General features: G+C 49.8%; 1 protein-coding gene across 1 annotated transcript in view; it reads right to left on the bottom strand.

Moving 5' to 3' along the window:
* Positions 1-25,447, bottom strand: part of GRID1 (glutamate ionotropic receptor delta type subunit 1) — a 679,937-nt gene that overhangs the window by 445,216 nt on the left and 209,274 nt on the right. The window lies entirely within an intron of this gene.

Raw genomic sequence — 25,447 nt, 5'->3', positions numbered from 1 at the left:
CAGCCCCTCCTGGTCTGCACAGGGAGCGCCATGTGTCAGGAACAAACGCAACACAGCGCAATGTGCCCCAACCATCAGGGTCATCCAGGACCCAGAGTCTTTTCTAGCCAGAAAGGATTGCTCACTATCTCATTCCCCCTACATACGTGTCCTAGGAATTGGACCAGGGTGTCTTCACCCCTATTTGACAAGTGAGGAAGAAGCAACTTAGGGGCATAAAGGGGCTTGCCCAAGACACACTCAACTGCCTCCGTTCTCCACTACTATTCACACGTGGTGAAAGTGTTTATTTGAAAAAGGAAGTGGATCCGAGGTGCACAGTTGCCCAGGTTCATAGAAGCCAAAGATGGGCAAGCCACTTAAGGAAGTCGAGAAATTCAAACTGATGAGAAGAAGCACTCATGATCTGACCCAGCCCAAGTTACAGGAAGGTACCATCTTTTGGAAAGAAAATGGAAACTTCTGGGAGACTTCCACATTCTGAGTGCATTACAGATATGGTCTCATCAAATTGCCCTAAGAAACCGGTAAGATGCTGTGGCATGCTGGCTGCATCTGATGGATGAGGAAATGGACCATCATAGAAACCAGAGTCCTCTTCCGGAGTCCCACAGCTGACTGGGGCAGAGACAAGGCCGTACTCGGTACCCCTTGTTCTAAGACCTGAGGTGCCATAAATGCCTCAGATGGTGGCACAGGAGTTGTCCACGTTGTCCCAGCTGAGGACAGAGCACAGCCAGGCCAACAAGGATCAGCCAGGCTCGTGGAGAATCCCCACGCCACATCTGTCAGATGAGGGGTGGCCCACAACCTCCTGGAACGGATCTCACTGGCTAGTTGCAGGAATATTCATTCTCTTCTCAGCTCCTCAAGTGAACATCTGCTTTTCTTAAAGCTGTGAATTTCACGTCAAGAATTTCCAATTACCTTCCCCTTGGTTTTATTTAGCATCAGTGTATTGGAGGCATAATTAGTCTGAGATGAAAACCTGTATTGTTCCCTTCTCCTCTGCAATGAAATAGGTTTCCAAAAGCACTAACAGAGAGGATCCTTCTCCAAAAATGACAAACAGTAAGTGAAGGATGAAAGCAGGAGTGAAATACAGATTGATGACAACTGGGGCTGAGCTAGGATGGGGTGGGGGGGGTGTGATGGTGGAATCTGCCAAGGAGCTCTGGCTCCAGATCTCACCTCCTTCTCGCCTCCTAATGAGGACGGGCATTTTCTGCAACATAAAAGTGATGCTGATGAAGATGAAAGGCCAATTTTCACCAATATGTTTCCTAATGATACATCATAAGAACCAGGCGCCTCGGGGATTGTGAAGCGTGGAGGTATCCTGAGCATTCTTCTCCCTGGATCTGGCCATTCCCAGAGCCTGGGGGCTTTGACCAATGTCTACAGGCTTCCTGCTGGCCAGAGTTAACCAGAAATGGGGGGAAATAAGGAGAGACACACATTTTACAAGAGTAGAAAATACCCATAGGAGTTGGGTATTCAAGTAAGCAAGACTCAGAGGCTCTCACTGACCCCAGGCCTTGCAAAAGACCAGACGTTTAGCTTCTGATTTGTCCAATGCTTGTCAAAGTCAGTCTCCTAGGATCCAAAACCTGGGCAATGATACCCTTTCTGCTCCCACTCTTGCCTTCTTATAGGCTCATCCCACAGAGCAGCCAGAGTGATCACTAAATGGGAAATAGCCCTGTCACTGTCTTAGAAAAACCCTCCAATAATTTCCCATCACACTTAAAATAAAACCGACTTCCTCACCTGGGCCCCAAAGCCCAGAGCCTAGAAGGTGTACCTTCCCCCCCCTCTCTCACCTCACCTGGTCACTCTCTCCCCTCCTCTCACTAAGATCTAGCCATATAGCCATTCTCTCTTTGTTCTAACCAGTCAGCCTTTAGTCCCACCTCGGGATCTTGGCGATGGCAAAGCTCTCCCTTACAGAAGCAAAGGCCTTCACAGGTCTGATTCCATCACACAGGTCTTAGCTCAGAAGCCAAAAGTGGCCCCCAGTCACTCCTGATCAATGTCATCCTGTTCTGGGTTCCTTATAGATATTGTTTGAGATCATCTTGCTTTTTGCCTCTGCCTCTCTCCCGCACTTAGAATGTAAGATGCATAATTGTGGAGAGCTCACTCGTCTTCTTCCCCACTACACCCCAGCACCTAGCAGAGTTGCAGAGCACCCAACACAAAGCAAGGACTCAATAAATATTGATGGACTAAAGATCAGTAGGAAACTGGTGGGGTTTGGTTTACCAAGAGGACCACAGGGTGAATGCATATTACCTTCAGATAACTGAGGGGCTGACATGGGAGAAAGAGTAAAATTGTCATGTGGCCCAAAACACTGATCTAAGACCAATGAGAAGGCATTGGTGGGGCCCAACATTAAGTAGGAGCTTTCTCAATGTTGAGCTTCCCAACAAGAGAATGGGTTTCCTCAGGAGATGGTGAGCTCCCCATCTCCGGAGGTGTGTAAGCAGAGACCACTGCTAGTGCCCAAGAAGTCAAGAGATTAACATTCTTCTGTGCTCCTGAGTCCACAGCCATCACCAGCACCCACTTTTGGTTTCTTCTTTCTCAGTCTTATTCTCTGTCCAGATCATAATCCTCTGAGCAAGGGCGGGAACCCTCTCCAGCCCCACAGCGCCTTGCACAGGGCAGGGCCACGGTGACAAACGGGGCACGCATGTCACCAGACACGGAGGGAAGCAAGTGGGCCTGATGCCCTCTTAGCTGAAAGCAGGAGGCTCCAGGCAGGGCTGTCTCCATGGGGCCCCAGGTGGAGCTGGGCACCCTCCTGGCAGGGCTAAGCTTGTGGCCTGTGCCTTCATCCAGGAGAGGAGGTGGAAGAGGAAGAGGGGCCATCGCAGAAAAACAAAACCTGCACTCTGATCACTTATCTCGGCCAGGCTCCCTCACAGCCCTGGGAGGGGCTGACACGCCTTGCAGCCCCAGACAAGGAAACCCAGGCTCAGGGACGCCAGGCTTCTGGTCCAGTCCTAGAGCGGGTGCAGGTGACGCTGGAGCAGAGCTCAGATCTGAAGGATTCCAGGACCTGCAGTCCTGACACGGTGACCCCCAACGGGACAGACACTTCCCTCCCAGTGTTAGACTGTCCAGTTGGAAACAGTCTCTCAACTCATTCTGCCGTTTCCTCTCCCTGTCTCCTGAGAAACTGAGGCCCATTGGATCCGCCAAGCTGAGCCCGAGTCAGAATTACATTCAGCTCCCTGTTGTGTCAACCCGGCTCAGGACTGTTCAGAAGGAAGCTGGTGAGATGAGTATATTCTCACGCCCCCTCCTCCCAGCCCTGGGCAGGCACAGGGCTCCTTATGCACACCACAGCTTCCTCCCCGTCACCTGGGACAGGCACTCACGCGGAGGCACTCAGAACCCATGCGCCAGGACAAGTCCGCTCAGGATACTCCTCCCTCCCGGCCCACTAACAGGGACCCAATGTTGTTGTTGCTATTGAGTCGCTCAGTCGTGTCTGACTCTTTGCAACCTCAGGGACTGTAGCCCACCAGGCTCCTCTGTCCATGGGATTTCCCTGGCAAGGCACTGGGATGACCCGGAGGGATGATATGGGGAGGGTGGTGGGAGGGGGGTTCAGGGTTGGGAACTCATGTACACCTGTGGTGGATTCATGTCAATGTATGGCAAAACCAATACAGTATTGTCAAGTTAAAAAATAAAATAAAATAAAAGAATTTTTGCCGTTTGCTCCCCCAGCAGATCTTCCCAACCGAGGCGTGGAAACTGCGTCTCCTGCACTGGCAGGCAGATTCTCTACCACTGAACCACCGGAGAAGCCCTAAGAGGAACCCAATATCAGCCACTGTATCTCCTCCACCTCCTCAGGCTTCCTGGGCTGACTTGTAGGCTTTTGTAGGATAAAAATAGGGGCAGAAAGCAGGAGGAGCAAAGAAGAGAATCAAGAGCACAAGTGGACAATAAAAAGTGACGTATCTGCAGAATCTGGGGAGACAGTGGCTACAAGAAACAAAGCGGGAGAGAGAAAGAGAACAAGGATTCTAAGACGTGTTACCGTGAGCTATGAACTGGATCTTCTGACAGTCTTCAAAGGATTCAGTAAAGAACTGTTAAGCACATATTATGTTTCCTGGTGTTTTCTTTTCCTAAAGTGACTCAACATAGAGACTGGGACATGGAGCACCACCAGTTATACTTGGATTATTACCAATGAAGGAAACACTAGTCTCCAGTGACAGTACCTCGGACTTACCATGTCAGCCATATTTAGAATGAGTCACACAAAGATACTTAGCCCCTTATTCACCTCCCAGTGAAGTCTATTACTCTCCCCAGCACAGAAAGAAAGACTTCCAGCGAAAGTTTTGAAACTGTAAATGTCTATTTTTGTACTCAACTATGAAAGAATATGTGAATATATGTAAATATGTTTAACAAATTTTATTGGTCATGTTAAAACATTTTTAAGCAGATGAATGAATAAGTAAGTAAATGAGAACCCCAAATCCATTGTTTCACTCTCAAAGACACAAGTCTCTCCTGCCTGGGAGCGAAATTTTAACAGCCAACACTTCCTAGGTAAAGATCTGCCCTGTGCTAGGCACCTATTTACATGCATTAACTCTTTAAATCTAGACAGCCATCTAGGAGGTAGGTAATAACATTACCTGCACTTTACAGGTGAGAAAAGGGAGACATTCACCTTGGGTCCCACAGTTAGTAAGTGCTGGAGCCAGAATTCCAGCTCAGGAGCATGGTTCCAGACCCACATGCTTAGCTACTCTACTGACCTGGACAGAGGTCCAACCTACCTGCCGAAAAGGACTGACAGAGCAAGCTACCTGCCCCGCCCCCCCAACACAGGGTTGACCTCATCCCAGCTGCTCCCGTCAAAAGGAGCCTGTGGGCTGCTACCCTGAGAAGCTAAAGCACGTGTGTATCTCCTAACAGCTCAGGGTTAAATGGCAGCAAAGTCAACCAAATGCAGCTGTCACCTTCTTGGCTATAATCAGCAAGTATTTACAAAACTTTATTTCACAGAAACACAACAGTGGCATGAAAAACAGGTATTTGGAAAGACAGCCTCCAATGTTGAGGCTAAGGCATGTCTGCAATGCCTCTACCCCCAGAATCTGTCAAGCAAAAGCCCCAAAGCAATAAGGCTGCTCTCTTCCCTTCTCCTCAACAGAGCATTCAGGGAGGCACCCCAGGGGTAAGAAGCTGCAAGGGGCAGGGCTGGAACCTCCAGCAAATTTAGATTGTCTTGGAAGCCATGAGGCTGGAGACTGTGTATGGCAGGAGGGTACGCACAAGGGACAGGCTTCTCAAGGGCTGAGAATGTGTCTCCCTCATCTTTCCATCTCTGGAGATCAGTGCCAGGCCTGAAACACCGGCAAAAGTCAGTATGCAAAAGTGCTTGTGGGTTTGACCTAAGTTGAACTGAATGGCCTTCTCTGCTTCATAGAAAGAAGAGCGTGGCAGCTGCAAGACAGACCACGCGGCGAGGGCTGTGGCTCACAGAAGAGGACGTGGAGCCCACCCCCTACTCCTTAAGTGTGGGCTGCACACAGCGGCATCTTTCCAAAAAGGACAGCAAAGGAAAAGGGAAACGAAAAATAAGTTTATGGTGAAGAAACTTGACCAACACAACCTCAGCCAGGTGGTCAAGGTCAAGGTCAACGTCAACGGTGATCAGTCATGTTGACAGCATGCTTCCTGGATGAGATGTGAGCGGAAGGGCACTCTGTCTCTGTGCTCTTCTTCCCCTAAATCCACTTGTTGTTGTCCAGTCGCTAACTCGTGTCTGACTCTTTGGGCCAGGCTCCTGTTTTCCATGGGATCGCCCAGGCAAGAATACTGGAGTGGGTTGCCATTTCCTTTTCCAGAGGATCTTTCAGACCCAGGGATGGAACTCATGTCTCCTGCTTGGCAGGTGGATTCTTTGCCACTGAGCCTCCTAGGAAGCCCTCCGCTAAATCCATAACCCCACCCTGATCATGAGAAAACATCAGACAAATCCCAACTGGGGGACACGCCACATCATACCCAACCAGCGCTCCTCAAAATTGTTAAGGTCATCAACATCAGGGAAAGTCTGATAAACTGTCACAACCAAGAGGCGCCTAAGGAGACATGATGACTGAAGTAATGGGGTGTCCTGGACGGGAACCTGGAGCAGAAAAGGAACAGCAGGAAGTCTGAGTAAAGCGTGGATTTTAGTTAATAAAAATGCATCGGTAATGGCTCATTAACTGTGACAAATGTACAAACAAATAAAAGATGCTCATAATCGGCGGGGGCGGTGGGGGGTACTGAGTGTCGGGTATATGAGAACTCTCTATACCATCTTCGCCCTTTTTCTGTAAATGAAAAACTATCCTAAAAGTAAAAGTTTACTTTTAAGAATTGGAGCCTCATCCTGAGTTCTGTACTTCCAAAATAGTCCTCACAAGTGTTCCCTTTTCCCCACTTATTCCTGCCTTCATCAGGGCTATGTCAATGCTCACCCAAATATTGGCACCTTCCTCCCTGGCCCCAGGCCCCCACCCAATCCACCCAGAGCTTTCAACGCCCTCACTGTGATGGCTCCACGTCTTCAGGGTTGATTCCAGCCCCAGCACGGTATCCAGAGTCTTTTCACTTCCTCTACTCCTATTCTTCCTTTAAGTGTCTATTGTACTTTCCCGAAAAAGCTGTCCCTCCAGCTTCCTGGCCTCCCTTTCAAGTTCCTGTACTTGCTGATCCCTCACCTGGGATGTCTTTTCCCCACTGTTCACCCTGGCGGTGCATGCCTGTCCTTTGAGACTCAGCTCACACATTATTTCCTACAGAAAGCCCTCTTTGAGCCCCTATGTTGGCTTTGGTGAACACCCCAATCCTACCTACACTGAAATCTATCCTATATTGCTGATGACTGCCTACCTTCCCTGAGGAAAGTAGGCACAGTGCTCTCACTCATGTATTTTTAGTGGGAATTTTCACCAAATGTTTATTCAATGAGGAGTAAGTCACTAGGGGAAAAAAGAGGAGTTTAAAAAAAAAAATCACAGAGAGCATTCCAGGTCTTTTGGTCCTGGGTTTTAAATGACAACCTTTATTCTTCAGAGTCCCATTATCCTCAGTAGAGCCCTATATAACGGCAATGTAATGGATTACTAGATTTAATTATAGCAGGATAATTAATGTCAAGGTATTGCCAGTTTGGACATAAATATCACCTTCAATGTGACTATTTGCTACCTCTGTGATGCCTGTGCTTGGAAACACCAGTTTCTGATGAGAAGTACCTTTATCATGGGGGAAGCAATGCCAAGGAGAACATCTGTTTGCCGGCTGCCACTGTCCTCCAGGAAGCATGCCTCCACCCTGGCTTTAGGCTGGCTCATGGCACCCCTGATCCTGATATGAGCCCCATCTCTTACACACCCAGGCACAGACCACCATACCTGGACTTGCACTGGCTGAACCAAGCACCTTAGACAGAGGAATTTCTCAAGGGCTCTCTCTGGGACCCTTGGAAGGTTCCCAAGTCTCATTCCTTCATGACCTCCACTTACCTTCATTACAAGAGGTAAGAACAACCATGAGAAGTAAGGGACTCTCAGAAGCTATGTCAAGGCAGAAACAGTACAGCCAGCTCAGGGAGGGGATGCTACAGGTCTTGTGGACCAAGAAGGCCCCACCTTGGGCCTCCACCCCTAGTCAGGCCCTCTCCTTCAGCCACAAACAAGCCTGGCTCTAGCTCTACCCTTAGACCAATTGCATTCTTTGCCTTGACAAAAGAAACATCGTTTCCCATCAGTTGCCTTCAGGCTACTCTCAAATAGGACCACTAATGTTCAGGCCGCAAAAGCCGCAGGAGGCAGGGTCCCACCCTGGCCCTGCTCTCTCCCTAGAGCCAGCCGGGACTTGGGAACAGACAAGTCCAGGCTCCCTCCTGGCTTGTGGGAACACTTATGCTAGAGCCCTGAGCTGCCACGGAAGATTCTCCTCCCCTAAGGCCACCATGTCGTGAGGAAGCTCAAACTAGTGTATTCAGAGGGCCCACATGAAGAAGGAGAGGTGCCCTGCCGGCCTCCAGCGTCTCCTTCCCCTCACTCTCCCGTGTCTGACACAGCCACTGTCTGACTGGAATAGCAGGACAGACTTCAGTAAAAAAATCGCCCAGCTGAGCCCTTGCCAAATTTCTGACCCAAGGAAAGCATGAGAGATTATAACATGATTTTTGTTTCAAGCCACTTAGTTTGAGGATGGTTCATCACACAGCAATAGATAACCAGAACAAAGCTCCGACATCAGTGCCACTGTGGTCAACAGTTCGTGGATCCGTCTTCCAGCAGCCAAAATCAACTTCCACTTCTCACAGTGGTGCTGGTCCCACCAGGGAGCAGAGAAGGACGTTCCAGTGTACTGGTGCTTCTGCTCAAACATCTCCCTGAAACATTTTTTCACACCCCACAGCCTCAAGGCCTGCAATTCCCAGGCCCCAGTAACCCCACACAGTAAGGATTGCTTGCCCATACCTCACTCCTACCCACTAATTAGAAATGCAATAATTTTTTTTTAAAAAAAAGCACCTTTGAGGACACTGTGATTGGGCTGAGACCTCATGTCTCCAAGGAAGACAAAGGTGGTACCAAAGGCCACAGTTCTGATGGGAAGCACCAACTGCGCTGCCATTCACGTCACCGGCAGCACCAGCGTCATCATTACCATCTTCATAATTACCTCATCCTCCTCACTATCGCCACCATCACCATAATTATCATCAGCACCACCATCACCTTCATCATCATTATCATCCCCATAACCACTATCAGTTTTCATTCCAATTCCAAAGAAAGGCAATGCCAAAGAATGCTCAAACTACCGCACAGTTGCACTCATCTCACATGCTAGTAAAGTAACGCTCAAAATTCTCCAAGCCAGGCTTCAGCAATACGTGAACTGTGAACTTCTTGATGTTCAAGCTGGTTTTAGAAAAGGCAGAGGAACCAGAGATCAAATTGCCAACATCCGCTGGATCATCGAAAAAGCAAGAGAGTTCCAGAAAAACATCTATTTCTGCTTTATTGACTATGCCAAAGCCTTTGACTCTGTGGATCACAATAAACTGTGCAAACTTCTGAAACAGATGGGAATACCAGACCACCTGACCTGCCTCTTGAGAAATCTGTATGCAGGTCAGGAAGCAACAGTTAGAACTGGACATGGAACAACAGACTGGTTCCAAATAGGAAAAGGAGTGCGTCAAGGCTGTATACTGTCACCCTGCTTATTTAACTTATATGCAGAGTACATCATAAGAAACACTGGACTGGAAGAAACACAAGCTGGAATCAAGATTGCTGGGAGAAATATCAATAACCTCAGATATGCAGATGACACCACCCTTATGGCAGAAAGTGAAGAGGAGCTAAAAAGCCTCTTGATAAAAGTGAAAGAGGAGAGTGAAAAAGTTGGCTTAAAGCTCAACATTCAGAAAACGAAGATCATGGCATCCGGTCCCATCACTTCATGGGAAATAGATGGGGAAACAGTGGAAACAGTGTCAGACTTTATTTTGGGGGGGCTCCAAAATCACTGCAGATGGTGACTGCAGCCATGAAATTAAAAGATGCTTACTCCTTGGAAGAAAAGTTATGACCAACCTAGATAGCATATTCAAAAGCAGAGACATTGCTTTGCTGACTAAGGTCCGTCTAGTCAAGGCTATGGTTTTTCCTGTGGTCATGTATGGATGTGAGAGTTGGACTGTGAAAAAGGCTGAGAGCCGAAGAATTGATGCTTTTGAACTGTGGTACTGGCGAAGACTCTTGAGGTATTGGCGAAGACTCTTGAGAGTCCCTTGGACTTCAAGGAGATCCAACCAGTCCATTCTGAAGGAGATCAGCCCTGGGATTTCTTTGGAAGGAATGATGCTGAAGCTGAAACTCCAGTACTTTGGGCACCTCATGCGAAGAGTTGCCTCATTGGAAAAGACTCTGATGCTGGGAGGGATTGGGGGCAGGAAGAGAAGGGGATGACCGAGGATGAGATGGCTGGATGGCATCACGGACTCGATGGACGTGAGTCTGAGTGAACTCCGGGAGTTGGTGATGGACAGGGAAGCCTGGCGTGCTGCGATTCATGGGGTCGCAAAGAGTCGGACATGACTGAGAGACTGAACTGAACTGAACCACCATCAGCAGGAGCGTCACCACAGTACTGCCAGGGACATTTATGGAGCGCTTGCTACGTACCAGGGACCATGCTAAGAACTGCAGACGCCCTGTCTGGTCACTCTCACCACACTCTCACGGCGCTGTCCCGCTGCTATCCCCATCCTAAAGATGAGAAGACAAAGCTGTAACTTGCTCAAGCCACCAGCCACAAAGCCAGTGCTGGGATTCTAACCCCAAACGCACTAACTGCAAAGGCCATGCACACTTCAACTGCTCTGGCTCCTCCTCCCTCAAGCCCACTCTGAATTGCTTTAGAACATTTCCCCTGGAGAACCCAGACCCCTCGAATGTAACCCTGCAGTGCCTCAGTCTCTGCATCTGGAAAGCGGGAGTCATGACAACAGCCTGGCTCTGGGCAGAATGTCAGACCTCAGGGACCCTTGTCGTGGAAGGGGCAGGGGGACGTCACTTACTAATCACCTACTCTAGGCCAGGGAACACGGGGCGCTTCCCACACATTGTCTCATTTAAACTTCATCAAGCTCTAGGGGCAAGTAGGGATTAATTTCCCTATTTTACCAGTGACCCCAGATTTAAAGGGCTTCCCTGGTGGCTCAGCTGGGAAAGAATCCACCTGCAATTCGGGAGAACTGTGTTTGATCCCTGGGTTGGGAAGATCCTCTGGAGAAGGGAACAGCTACCCTCTCTACTATTCTAGCCTGGAGAATTCCATGAACTGTATAGTCCATGGGGTCGCAAAGAGTCGGACATGACTCAGTAGCTTTCACTTTCACTTTACAGATTTGGGACAACCCAGAGGGATGGGGGAGAAGGCAATGGCACCCACTCCAGTCCTCTTGCCTGGAAAATCCCATGGACGGAGGAGCCTGGTGGGCTCCTAAGGGGTCCATGGGGTCTCTGTGAGTCGGACACAACTGAGCGACTTCACTTTCACTTTTCACTTTCATGCATTGGAGAAGGAAATGGCAACCCACTCCAGTGTTCTTGCCTGGAGAATCCCAGGGACGGGGGAGCCTGGTGGGCTGCCGTCTATGGGGTTGCACAGAGTCAGACATGATGGAAGCGACTTAGCAGCAGCCGCAGCAGCAGAGGGACGGGGTGGGGAGGGAGGTGGAAGGGTGGGTTCAGGATGGGGGACACATGTACATCCATGGCTGATTCATGTCAATGTATGGCCAAAACCACAATATTGTAATCAGCCTCCAATTAAAATAAATTAATTTAAAAAAAGATTGAGTCCAGCTGTGTAACTCCCAAGCCCTTGTTCTTTCTGATGTCCCCACTGTGTCTCAACCTGGAGGAGGGTCATACCTGCCACTGGGAAAGGCCCCTCTGTCTGACCATGTTGAAGAAGCGGGGTCATTCCCTGTACACTCACTGAGAGGGATTAATGAACCCAGGGTGTGTTTGCTCTGCCTTCCCTGAGGCAGGCAGCCCTTCTGGGCCTGGTTCCATCCTCATAGGAAGAGACACCAAACAACTAGAAGGGGACACACAGCCCCAGGGCAAAATTCTCCCTGTTCATCGTCTTCCTGGCTCTGGAGCCCCTCTGGGTGCCAGGCTAGCTTATTCCATCACTTCCCTTCTTTTGGAAGCTAAAACTAGCCAGACTTGAAAGGACAACTCCCCTCAAAGAAAGAAAAGGTCATAATTTTTTTTAATTGGTCACTGAATTAAATGGGCAAACAGTGTCCCCCATTATATGGAAAAAAGTATTTTTCCCCACTTTTTATTTGTCTCTGAGGCTTCCCATTCTGCCTAGAGTATAGCCTCATCCCCTGATTGGACTGACCCCATGGGGTTTGAATACATGGAGAACCCAGTGGAAGTGGGATGGGGGAAGCAGTCAGGCAAAGGAAGGACCCAAAAGCACACTGCCCTCCATCCACCCCACCACACACATGCACACAAATATACAACAGCAGCCCAAATCTGCGTGCATATTGGCACACGTGCAAACAAGCAGAGGCCGCCAGGGGAGAGGCCTGCACGGGCTCAAGAGTAGTCCTGCCTGACTCTCATCAGGTGACTGAGGAAAGGTTAGCCGTGGTTGAGTTTGAATTCCCTGCTGAAGGATAGAGGAAAGATGTTTCTGCAAAGAACATGTCCTCTCAGCCGTTCCAGAAGGAGAGTCCTTGGAGCAGCAAGGCAGGCCCATATGCAAATACATTAATAAAATGCAAAGCTCTTTAGGTTGATTACTTGTTCCATGCAGGAAGCGGACACGGTGGCTGCCAGAAGGCCACACTCACGCTTGTGAATTTGCTTCGTAAGACATGAAGCAGGGGCCTGTCTAATTCCCACACCAAGGGCCATGCAAGGAGCCCCATACCAGCTCCAGCGCCCTCTCAGTGGTTCCAGAGGCCACTCTGTGCTCGGATCCTGGACCCCTTCCCACATTGAGCTCCCGCCCCCCAACCCTTCACTGGGCTCACCCTGCACCAGGCACACCCTCTTCCTCACTAATCCTCCAGTGTGTGCCAAGCTCATTCCAGCCCCAGGACCTTTGCACATGCTTTCCAACTGCTGAAATTGCTCTTCAGTCAGATCTTGCTTAATGGTTTCCATCACATCCTTATCATCCTCCTTGGAAGCATCAGCTCTGATCATTGCAACTAAACTAGTGTCCCAGCAAACCACTCTCTCTTTACCTTGCCTTATCTCTCTTCAGGGAGGTTATCACTAACAAATTACTTCGGGTTATTCATTGATTTTTTTTCAGTGTCTTCCCACTGCCTCCACTAGAATGTCAACTCTTTGAAGTCAGAGACCATGTGTGTCTCAGTCCTTCTGTAACCCCAGTATCTAAAACAGCCTGATGCATTTTAGCTGTTCGATTAACATTTAATCCATTTCAAGAAAAGCACACTGTTACCTGAAGAGGAACTAGAGTCAGAGGGCGCAGCATCCCAGGGGAGCCTGGTCTAAGCAGATCTCATGCATTTACTGCCTTGAGCTATAGGCTCACTTTTCAGGTTTTCCTAAACCATGTCTTACTTGCAGGAAGGGACCAGCCTCACCTCTCAGTTGCCTCCCAGTGCTCAGATAGAACTGTGCAGAGTAGGAGCTCAGAGAGTCACCAAGTACATTAGCCAGGCTTTGAAGAAATTGACCAATTCCCAGTATCACATTCAGGAACCCCCAGGGCCCTGGAGAGCTACCAGGCCCACAAACAGGACGCTGCCAGCTCTGGGATAAGCAACTAGCAGCAGTAGTATGGAGTGATGTTAGGGGCCAAACCAAGACCATGAGCCTCTATCTAAAGAGTTGACCTCCATACCCTTAATTAGCATTTAACATGGACTTTGAAAAATGATGAATAATAAATCCAAGGACTTCCTGCAAATACAAGGAAGGATCCTAAGGCCAGTTAGCAAAACATGCCACCAAGCAGCAAGGGCAAGAAGAATAACAGATGCACAGAAAGTGGGGTACCTTGAGGATCCAGGGGGGAAATAGGAACTCAGAAACACTGTGCTAAGGATGATTGTCGATTCCTGGTGAGAAAGTATGGGAAAGGAGGGTGGGCTCACTTCACTCCATGCCCATATTTTAATATGCTGAAGTTGACAGTATATAAGCAACGTCAGACATTGCCACTCAGCAGTCTGAAAGTCTTATCAGCCCTGCCACAGGCAGAGTTGGCCAACAGAGAGCTTAAAAATTTAGTAATTAGTTGCCAATGTTTAAGAATTAAGAGATTTCACAGTAAGTCCAGATTTCTGCCTCCTTTTGAGACACAGAAATCAGTGGCTGCAGCAGACCTTCATGTGGGAACCTTATCGGAGCCTGAACATCCCTTCCCAGGAAAGAGGTGCCCACAGGTGCTACTCTCTGCTCTTCTCACAGTCCACCTGCTTGATGCTTAGCTATCCCTGCCTAGATGTTGTGGGCACTCAGGTTTGTGATTTGTGTTATACCTGGCCAGCATTCCAAACAACGACTTTAGCGATTCTTTGGATGGTGTTTGGCTGAGACTGTAGGACCAACCTGGGCTATTGGGGTCAAGGGTGGAAGTGTCAGTGGCTCAGAGGAGCAGTGCTATGACAGCCTTCCAGAAGGATGGCTCCTCATTCCCTCCACGTCAGGATAAAAAGCTCCGGGAGCCGTGTAAGGAAGACCAGAAGCAGAGAGCACCCTTTGGAAAGCAACATGTGACAGCATTATCCAAGAGTGGTTCCTGTGGTTGCCTGAGTTGGGTGGACCCACCTGACTACTGCAGAGTCACAAGGAAGGAGTGGACACGGCACCCTTCCCCACACGCTGTAGGCATGGTGCCGTCTCTAGTCGGGGTCTCACAGTTGGGTACCCATTCTCTTGCTCATAACTCTTTCGGAGTGTGAATTTTCTCTCCAGTTAAGCTTGGCCACTCTCTGGGGGCAGGGCCTATATCCTTCTCCCCCAAAGCACCCACTTGACCACCCTTTGTGAGAAGGGGCCCATGGTGTCTTGGTGGTGGCTGGCCCCCTGACAGGCTGCTGAAGGAATCCCTCTCATCCAAAGAGTAGAAAGCACCAGCAGCTCTCCCTACTTCCATCAGCCCAGCAACCAGCAGTCCTGAGAAACCACGAGAGCTATGCGTCTGGGATGGGCCAACAAGAGCCCAGATGGGAGGTGCCCCATGTGCTCCTGCCCTGCTCCTGGGCAGGATCAGACCCATCAGGAGCACTGAGGTGTCCCCTCCTCCTCCACACCCCCATGGATGCCGACGTTCTCTCTAGCCAAGAACTGGGCCAAGCATCCAGTCCTCAATTCCAGCTGAGCTGGCTGAGGACCCTGAGGGCTTCATCACTCTCTGCTAGCCCCATTCGCCATCTCTGGGTGTAGCCTGCATCTGGTCTTCCCCACGCAGCTCCCGGAGCTTTGCATCCTGATGTGGAGGGAACGAGGAGCCATCCTTCTGGAAGGCTGGCATAGCACTGCTCCTCTGAGCCACTGACACTTCCACCCTTGACCCCAAAGGCCCAGGTTGGTTATACAGTCTCAGCCAAACACCATCCAAAGACACAGAGAAGGTATTACTATCCCAGTTAACAGACCAGTGAACTGCTCAAAAAGAGGACATCAATTTTGAGCTGGGATCTCACTGTGTGTCTATTTGCTCCAAAGGCAATGCACCTTCTTCTGTGCTCCTAGAAGCCTTAGTCCCTGAAGATGCACCATTATGTCCCCAGTTGAGCATCTAAAAGCCTCCAAGAAGAGGGGACTAGGTTGGGGATGGAGGGAAGAGGAAAAAAGGGAGCTGACCTGGCTCTTGTTACTGAAATTAAAGAGCTTCTAGCCCTGAATCTCTCATATGGTAGGAACCCAAAGCCTTCCCTCCCTGCCGGCCTATGTGCTGAGGCTTTACATATGGGGCTGAGGGATGCACACAGCTATCTCCTAGAAAACATCTCCTTCAATGTCCTGCTTGTATCTAGTTCTTTTCCCTAATCTCCATGTCTCTAACCGTGGACCACAAACCTTGTTCTTTGCTTTCTCCCTGACATCATTCATGGACGCAGATACTGAAGACATGTGGGTAACGCACCAGAGGAAGGAAGACACCATGCCACCTTGTACAGAAAAGAGCTGAGAAATGAGTATGAGACACACCTATTAATGGCCCATCAACCATGCCCACGCCTCTCCGATCAACTGACCCAGCAGCAGGTCTCCATAAGCATCTCTGATGTCAACCACCAGCGCATTTCAAAATGTGGAATGTTGACCTTGCCCAGAGTCATAGGAGATGTTGTTTTTCTCAGCACCGCCTCATAGCTTTACATTTCCTCAGACTTGTCCATCTCCCCATTGACACACTAGTTACTGGATACCTTCTGGTGGCCACCCGTGTGCTAGATAGACCCTGTGAAAGAGGAAAAGTGGGGCTCTGTATCCCAGAATGTTCCCCATGTTAATCCCCGGAGTAACCTTGTGAGTCAAATATCATTGACTCCTTTGCACAGATAGGTAAGCAAAGCTCAGAAAGATGCCGGGACAGGAAATGGGACAGAAGCTGGACCAAGCCTGCTTGCAGAGCTCTTCTTTGTCCCATTAACCACACTACAGAAGGGTTAGGTCAAACGCCCTCAGGCTGTCTGGTGACCAGAGGGTCTCTAGGAGGACACTCTCCTTCCCTAGATAACTCTCAGAGGCTATCCAGTCCACTTCTGGAAGCCTACCCTGCCTGCTCCTCAGTGGCGATTCTCATCGAGTCCACCATTCGACATATTCTAGGAGGAGAATGGACTTCCCTCTGATCTGTCAGAGGCAGCAAGTCTCCTCCCTCTCCCAGTGGCATATAGCAGAAGAGAGCTGGGCTGTGAGTCAAGGAGTTCTGAATTCCCATCCCAGCTCTGTCACTCTATCTGTGGGAGCACAAGAAAATCCCTAAATCCCCAGGCTCCAGAGCATGGTGACAACCCTTCCTCTCCAGCACTGCTGAGAAGATTAGGTGAGCTCATGGGTCCACATAAGCAAGCTTGATAAAGGCTTTTTTTTTTTTAATTTCTCCCATGGTTCCACACCCCCTGCCTTGCCACCCTGACCCCAAAGTCGAGCAAGGTCAAAACAAAATTAGAGGAAGGAGGCACGTGGCCCCTGTCACACACAGACCTGCCTCCTAGGAAGCCCATTTGGGAATGGTAGCAGACTGCAAATTGGCCCCCACTCACCTTCCTTTACCGTGTCCACTCCCTTTGCAACAGGGCCTTGCAGTTCCCCCAAGAGTTTTCCCCAAGGCTCCCTCCCCTGGCCCTTAAATCCAGGCTGACCTGCTGGCTTGCTTTGGCCAAGAGATCGTGGCAGAAGCCATGATGCTCAGGTCTGAACCTAGACCTCTAGCAGCCCTGAGCGCCTGCGTTTGCTCTCTTGAAACTCTGCTGGTGCCCTGTAAATAAGTGTGGGCTAGCAACTGGTGATGAGACACCCGGAGCCTGGTGCCAGACTACCACAACTCACAGCCAGCCAACCACCATCTCAACCCGGCAGCCCCAGCTGAACAACCAGCTGACCACAGATGCACAAGCAAGCCCAGACAAGATCAGTCATGTCTGACCCTGGTCTGCTGACCAGGAGACTCGCGAGTATGAGCATTATCGTTTCAAGACGCTGAGCTGTGGGCTGGTTTGTTACGCTGCACCAGCTAACCGATAGAGAGGCCTTCTCTTCTCCAAGCCAACTGGCAGCTTGAGCACAATAAAAGCAGATGACCAAGACCGAGTTCCCGATGGCACCAAGCGAGGGCTCCATAGGCTGGCACAGAGACGATGGCACCAGATGTGGGCTACACAGCGTAGACAGCTTCTCTGAGATGAACACCACGGAGTCACCTCGCGGCAACTCTGCCTCTCTAAACATCCCAGTCTTCCTCTGGCTTCCCGCAGTGCTAAGGAAATGCTGCCTCTTCCCCGCTGGGCTCCCCACCCAGACGTTCAGCCAACAAAGGGCTGACTCACCACCTCAGGGGAGGCCTCCCCAGGCTCAGCACCCTGGGGGCTCCCAGAGCAGAAAGGGTAATTGAGTCATTCCACTGCTTCAGGCTGCTTCCCTTAGTAAACACCTATTTCTGAGGCCTGCCGCCTCCCCAGTCCCAAGAGCTACCTGCTAATAAGCCACAGAGACTCCTGCAGGGAGGAACCGACACTTGACTGGCTATGTAATGGCCCACAAAGGAAGAAAAGAACACCAGGCGTCTCCAGCCCCACCCTTCAGGTTTGAGATCCCTCTCTTCAACCCAGGAAGGAGCAGACAGCTGGGTAAGGCCTCCCTGAGTATCGCGAATGGGGTGGCGGATTCAACATGTAACCTGAGACAGAAACAGCACTCAAACAGAAAACAAACTCCAGAACGTCCAGCATCATTCGAGCATTTCCCTGGATGAGGGTTTGGATGGCCCTTTGAAATTTAAAAACCAAACATTAAATTCTTTCAAAACAGTCTCTTACTCAGGTGCTCGTGCTTAGCCTGAACGTTAAGATTGTGTTTACTCTGTCCACTGGGTAACTGAGCATCTAGAGATTATTTGCTTGGAATGGAAGTCAGGGCTGGAGGAAGTGCACCCTCTATGCATGCCTTTGAAAACAATCATTCATGGGCCTGGAAAGGCCATTAAGAGAGACGAACATGTCTGCGCTCCTGCTCTCCTGGGCTCCTAGGCCTCCTGGGAAGAGAGCTACACAAAGGCTCGCAGCATGGTGGCGGGGGACAGGGGACGGCCATGCAAGGGTGCCCGGGATGGTGCAGGCCCTTGCAGGCCCGGGACAGCTTTCCCAGTATGCACAGGCTTAGGAAGGATGAGAGGAGTGTGGGGACAGAGAAGGGAGGGGACAGTGGTCAGGACACGGGCCCTGGTGGGACAGCTCTCTGCCCTTCCCAGTCTTGGCCAAGCCAAGAATTCCAGCTGTTTTGAACATCACTGAGCTCCAGACCTGCCAGAACATCTCTACCAAATATCTCTTCCTCCCAAGCTCATTTCTAAGAATTTCTAAGGAAAAAAAAAAAAAGGAATTTCTCAGACTCATTGCACTTTTGCTACCGTATGAAGGCTTTAAAATCCGTAAACAGTGGGATATAATTAAATGCAAATGCAGGGCCACATTTAAAAATTAATCCTCTATAATTAATTAGTAATTTTAAACATTCTGATAAGTGATACTTAAATGGCACAGCTAGCTCTGAGTGATAAAGTCATCTGCTGAAGATTTACCATGTTGGAGTGAGAAATATTTGCATATATCATGTGGGACAACAGAACGCCGTGATTATTTAATTTACCTTTGCTATGAATGTATTAAAAAGTGCCATCTTTATATTCAAATTGTGGGCGCAAACTCACTCACTGCAGCAAACTCTGAGAAGCAATTGATTCGAAGCCAGGCATTAACCCTGACTGTGCTTCTCAGCTCAGTCACTCAGTCACCTCTGAGTGCAGCAAGCCAGGCCTCCCTGTCCATCACCAACTCCCAGAGCTTGCTCAAACTCATGTCCATCGAGTCGGTGATGCCATCCAGCCAACTCATCCTCTGTCGTCCCCTTCTTTCCCCGCCTTTGATCTTTCCCAGCTAGACTGTGCTCCTAGTAAAGATTAAATTGGCCTCCAGACACACTTGCTGCCTGGGAAGCCAGTCCTGTGCGGGGTGGGGATGTTGGAACTGGTGCTGTCCACCATTGTCCCTTCACATTCACCTCCTCCTCCCAGCTGGGGAGAAAGACAGTCGCCACTCCCAGAGCCATGGGGAGCTGTCCCACCAACAGGCTATTCCGCTCGCTGTCCTTTCTCCCATCCTTCTCGCTGCAGAAGGAGACTACAGAGATCATGCTAACAGCAAAGGCAAATGCCATCAGCTGCAACCATCACTGAGTCCAACTGTTTCTCTCCCAGCATTTCAGTGCCTTCCCCAGACTGTTCTGCCACCAGCAATGCCTTTCAGGATGTGTGTGTGTGCGTGTGTGTGTGTGTGTGCGCGCGCGCGCACTTGCCTATGAGCACAGGTCAGTGCCTCTTGCGCTGTGCTAGTTAGTCTGAGGGTCTGCTCGTACCAGTGTATGTGGCTGGTTGGCTATTATCACTCTATCAGCCTGTGTCCGTGTGTGTGTGTGTGTGTGTGTGTGTGTGTCCGTGTGTATGTGTGTCCGTGTGTGTGTGTGTCCGTGTGTGTGTGTGTGTGTGTGTCCAGTCGTCCAACCTGTCTGCACTGTTACTTATTGTCAGGCCTCTCCTGATCCACTCGCCTCCCTGCACTCCACTCTTTCCTGGGGTACCACGTGCCACCCACAGGTACAGTCTACCCCATCCGCTGACCAAGGAACCAAGACCAGGCCAAGGCAGGGTTATGAAGCAAACTTAAGCCTTCCCAAAAGCAGAAGTTTTAAGATCAAAGCCCTTGCGGATGAGCTGGCCAAGGACTTGAGAACCAGCCCAAAATAGGCAACTGAGGCACGTACAAAAAAACACAGCTTTCTACTGAAGGTTAGAAATATAAAATACCCATTCGTTCTTTCCCTCAACAGCCACTGTGAGCCAAGACTGTGCTGCTCTTGGAAGATAAAACAGTGGACACATTCAGTCCCTGCCCTTGAGGAGGCCACACTCCAGTGGGAGGAACAGGCCCCACAGAGCTGGACGGTGCGTGGACGGCAGGGCGTGGACAGCGTACAGTGCCTGCCTCGTGAACTGTGAGCAAGCAGGGGTTAATTCTTCTCCATAAATGCTTAAGATCGCTTAATTTTTCTACTTTTCCCAGTAAAACAAAAGAGATGGGGAGGGAGAAAAGAGAAAGAAAGAGGATACAATCATGTTAACGTATGGCAAAACCAATACAGAATTGTAAAGTAAAATAAAAAATAAATAAATAAAATAATTTATTTTAAAAAAAAAAGGAAAGGGGAGCCCCCGTACGGTTACATACAGAAGCAGAGAAACGACGGATGAGAGGTGGCAGGACAAAGTCCTGGAGTCACCCACGCACACCCAGAGGAGGCCCTGGTGGAAGAGAGCCCCGAGGCACCCCTCAGTCACCGGCGCACATGCCCAGCAGGCCCACTGCCACAAAGTAGCCACAGTGTTTGATGCTATGGCAGGTCTCCAGGAGAAGGTACGTCACTGTGTTTCCAGCTAGTACTTGATATGGTTCCTGGTCCATAGCAGACACCCAATCTGTACTGGATGGATGGATGACTGTGTGGATAGACGGACAGATGGATGGAAGGACTCACGGATGCATGGACAGGTGGATGGACAGATGGACACCGGACACACGGATACTGACACACGGATGGATAGAATCTCCTCCAAGAAGATGAGATGAAGCCCAGGGCCAAAACAGACTGTGGACTGGAGTGCTCTGCATCAAACCTGACCCGGAGAAGAAATAACAGTAAGACATTCACAGCCCCCAACAGAACGGGGGCTAAGGTTATAGAAGCCACAATAGCCACTGACCTTGGAAACCCTGGAAAGGACCCCAAGAACAAAGCAGTCCTGAAGGTCGGATTTCCCACCCCTGGACTAGGGAGCCCCTTGCTGCTGCCATCTCAGCCTCAGCCTCACCACTCCCTGCCAACACTCCCGCTGGTGCAACCACACCACACAGGTGACCCTGAAGACACTGGGGCTCTCCAGAGCCCTGTCTCCAGCCTCACCTTGACCATGAAGCTAATGAGATTTCATTCCTAGAGATCCAGACCCAGTGTCCCTCACTCCAGGGAGGCCCTAGCCCCCTGACCACTCCACTTCTCCTGGACCAGAGGGCATAGCTCCAACCTCAGAGCTCTCACAGAACCTGGTCCACACCTCTGCTTTTTATAGGTGAAGGGGGCTGTTAACACCTCTGTCCTCCCCACCAAGCTGGGGGACCCATGAGAGCAGAGACAGCAGCTATAGTACCCACCACAGAACCTGGCCTGGAAAAGGAAATGTTAACCAATTCCAGTATTCTTGCCTGGAGAATTCCATGGACAGAAGAGCCTGGTGGGCCACAATCCATGGGGTTGCAAAGAGTCAGACACGACTGAGTGACTAACACACACACAGAACTTGGCCCAGCATCAGACTCATTAAATGCTAGACAAATGAAAGAAGGAACTCCTTTCCTAAACATAAGTCTGCAGCAGAAAGAAAGCAATATACAAAACATTAGTAAGTCCAGGATCATGGAATTATTACTCCTTTGTATATAAACTAAATGTGCTCTTTTAAGTCTTAATTAACTCCTTATTCCAGCCGTTTTCAAACATTTTACACTGTGAAACATATATTTTAATAAGTACACAAATTGAACTTAAACTACAAAAGCTCACTGAAGGACATTAAAGAAAGCTTCAAAAAAATGAAGAAATACATGTTATTGAATAAGAAGTATTGTAAAGTTACTATTTCTTCCAAAATTAATCTATAAATCCAAAGCAACTCTAACCAAAATACCAGTTTAGGGGGATTTCACAAATGAATTAAATGAAAGCTATTAAAATATTTCATCTGTTTATGAAACAGAGAGAAAGAGGGAGAGAAGGAACTTCTGAGCAGAGGGGAGGGCTCCAGTGGCCAGGAACAAGATCCCTACCCTCAGCCCCTCTCAGCAGCTGTCACCTTGATTACTTCAGGACTGCCACAGCCTTCCCTGGCTGGTGGTTTGGGCTGACAGGTTACACTGAGTATAGCATCAGAGATTGCTGTCACCATCCTCCAGAATTCTGGGTTAGCAGGCAATGGTCTGGAGAAGAACTGAGGCTCACCATGAGTCCGGCTCAGTCCCCAGTTCGGGATGACCGGGAGGTGCCAGCTCCGCTCACTAAGGGAGGCCCAGTGCTGAGCCCACAGAAAGCTCCCCTCCATGGCCTGGGTCCTCACTGCCCACCCAGGGCAGCCTCACAGGGGTCTCCAGGTCTGGAACCGGGAGGCCAGAGTTCTGTCACCTCTGAGCCCAGTCTCCCCAAGGAGAGCCTTTTAAAGATAACGCACTGATGCCGTAATTGTTAAGACTGTGATTTTTTTTAAAAAAGAGATCTCAGAGGAGGAAATGTGGATACAGCACTGAGAGATAAAAGCTGAGGGAAACGAGATGTGTGTGTGCCTAGTCATGTCTGACTCTTTGTGGCCCGGACCCATGGCCTGCACCCCACCAGGCTCCTCTGTCCATGGGATTTTTCAGGAGAATACTTGAGTGGGTCGCCATGCCCTCCTTCAGGGGATCTTCCTGACCCAGGGATCCAACCCAGGTCTCCCATCTCCTAGACTGCAGGCAGATTCTTTACCACTCAAGCCATCAGGGATAGGGCCTGTTACATGAGCCCACAGGGCCCCACAAGCAGACTCCAGTGCCTTTGCCTACAGCACTTCGCTTGACTCACCCGCCATCAAGGCTAGATTCCCCAAGCTCACAAACCCTGGTCAAGGTAGCCCCTTGCAAGTGGGATCACAGATGGGCCCGCAGTGCATGGGCTCCCAGGCCAAACCCCTCGCAGGGACTGAGTGCCTGGACGCTGGACAGGACAGTGGCTCCCGGCATAGCATATGAACAGCCTGGCAGGGCCCGGACAGCCATGTCCGAGTCATGTAGAATTTGACATTTACGACCGTGAAAATGCCAGTCCACCCGACAGATTCACGTGTAGCAAAATGTGAACGAGTCGAGCAGGACCCTGTCCCCCCTTTCTCCCATCAGGCAGGCTCTTTGAGCAGGGAAGGGAAGGACTGACAGCTGGGAGGGCCACATCACCCAGCCCCACTGTAACTGGTCAATCCCTGACTGTCTGATATCAACACGTCATCAACAGCGTGAGGGTGGTCAGGCCATTTACTTCCCCAGACCAACGTTTTATCTTTTGTAAAATTCAGGACGTGCCCTGGCAGTGGGACACCCTTGTGAACATCCTCTGTCCTTGTCACCACAAAGAAGAGGCTGGGTTACTCTGCTTGAAAAGCCCAAGCAACGCCTAGGAGCAGTGAATAGAGGTTTTGTTCCAGGACTGGCATCATCAAGTCTCTCTTAAGGGACCTGCTAAGCTAGCCAGCCATTCAGGTCACGTTCACCTCCACAGTCCAGATTCCTTCCTTCCATGCTTAGTAGATCCACTAAAATTCTTTGAGCATAAGCACCCTAAAAACTTCCACCAGACCCCAGACAGAGGCAACTGAATTACACCTTCCCCCATGAAACCAGCACAGCCGAGTTTTACCCAATACAGTAATGTCTACGCTTGTCTTTTCTGTATAAGCAGACTTCAGAGATAGCATGGATTCAGTTTCAGGATCACCTCAATAAAGCATAGAGTGCAATAAGGTGAGTCACACAAAGTTTTTGTTTCTCCAGATATATAAAAGTTACATTTACACCATACTGTATTCTATTGTCTGCAACAGCATTCTGTCTAAAAACACAGTGTATATACTCTAATTAAAAGATACCTCATTGCTAAAAGATACTATCATCTGACAGCACAGGGCTGCCCCAAACCGTCAATTGGTAAAAAGCACAGTATCTGGGAAGCGTAATAAGCTGAGATGTGCCTGTAGTCATACAGAGCAGCGTGGCATACAGGGGCTTTGGAGAGGGTCAGTCTGGACTTGAGTCCTGTTTAAACCCTGATGGCTGCTTGTGTGACTTTAAGTCATTGAACTTCTTCAGCTCCAATTGCCTCATTTTCAAAGTGTGAGGATTAGAGAAGGCACACAGAATGCCAGGCTGCAGTGGGCACCCAGGAAATGATGGCAATCCCTCCTCTTGACAGCGGGTATATGGCACCAGAGACCGACTCTGAGGGGCTGGAGCTGGAGGCCATGAAGCCCAGGGGCTGTCCTACCCTCACAGACTCCTGACATCTCTCCCTCCTTGTCATTCTTACCTAATATTAAGAGCAGCACTCTCCAGGCAACCCCAGCTCTGCACACCCAGCAAAGTAAAGTCTTTGCAAACAGGGTCTGGGGGATCAAGAAGCTGACCAGCCAAAGCCAAGTCATGTGCATCCAACCCTGCAGGAGTGTGCATAATTAACCACTTGGAAATGCTATCTTTAGGCCTGTCTTGGTTCTGCAGTAAATCCTTGTAGGGCCTAGAAAGAGAGTGGAGAGCTGAACTCCTCTGGGAGGGAAATGCTGAATGTGAACATTGTATGAGCACTGGTGCTTCTTGAGAAGCTCTGTGTCCATCACGCCCTCCATCCCTACTTTCTGATAAAGATACTGAAGTTTCAGAGGTGAAACAAATCACTCAGGGTCACACAGAGTCAGAGCGGGGAGCTGGACTTGACTCCAAAGTCCCTTACCTCCAAAACCAATGTTTTTCCTACTTGCAAGCAAGGAGAAGAGGCAAGGGATTGGTGAGGAGAGGGAGGGGTGGAGCCTGGCACCACTAGCAGACACCAGTCCAGAGCAGACTCCCAGAGCAGACAGAATTCAGCAAGGAGAAAAGCTTTCCTAGGAGCAGACACCGGCCAGGACATGGGTAGGAATGGTCTGAGAAAGCCTTGAATGCATTAGTGCTGCTAATCCTCGTCTGCCCATGACTGGCCTGAGTCACTTCATACAGGGAAATGTGTTCTGGTGAAAATGCCAAACGCCTCCCAGACCTCACAGTCTGGCTGGACCAGCAGCGTGATCCGGGGCCTGATTAGCCCAAAGCAGCATGGCGGCCAGCCAACTGCATGAAATTAAGCATTCCCGAATTTTAAGTTCTCCAGCAGTGGGCTTCGTGCTGGCTCCTGATACATGAGGTAGCATTTTGAGTAATAATTAATTAGAGGGGAAAGCAGAAGAAGCAAGCAAAGGACATCAAGTG

The sequence above is a fragment of the Oryx dammah genome, unplaced genomic scaffold, assembly GCF_014754425.2.
Source record: "Oryx dammah isolate SB20612 unplaced genomic scaffold, SCBI_Odam_1.1 HiC_scaffold_6, whole genome shotgun sequence".
Lineage (NCBI taxonomy): Eukaryota > Metazoa > Chordata > Mammalia > Artiodactyla > Bovidae > Oryx > Oryx dammah.
Note: the sequence above shows the minus strand (reverse complement) of the source record. Positions and strands in the feature narration are given on the sequence as shown.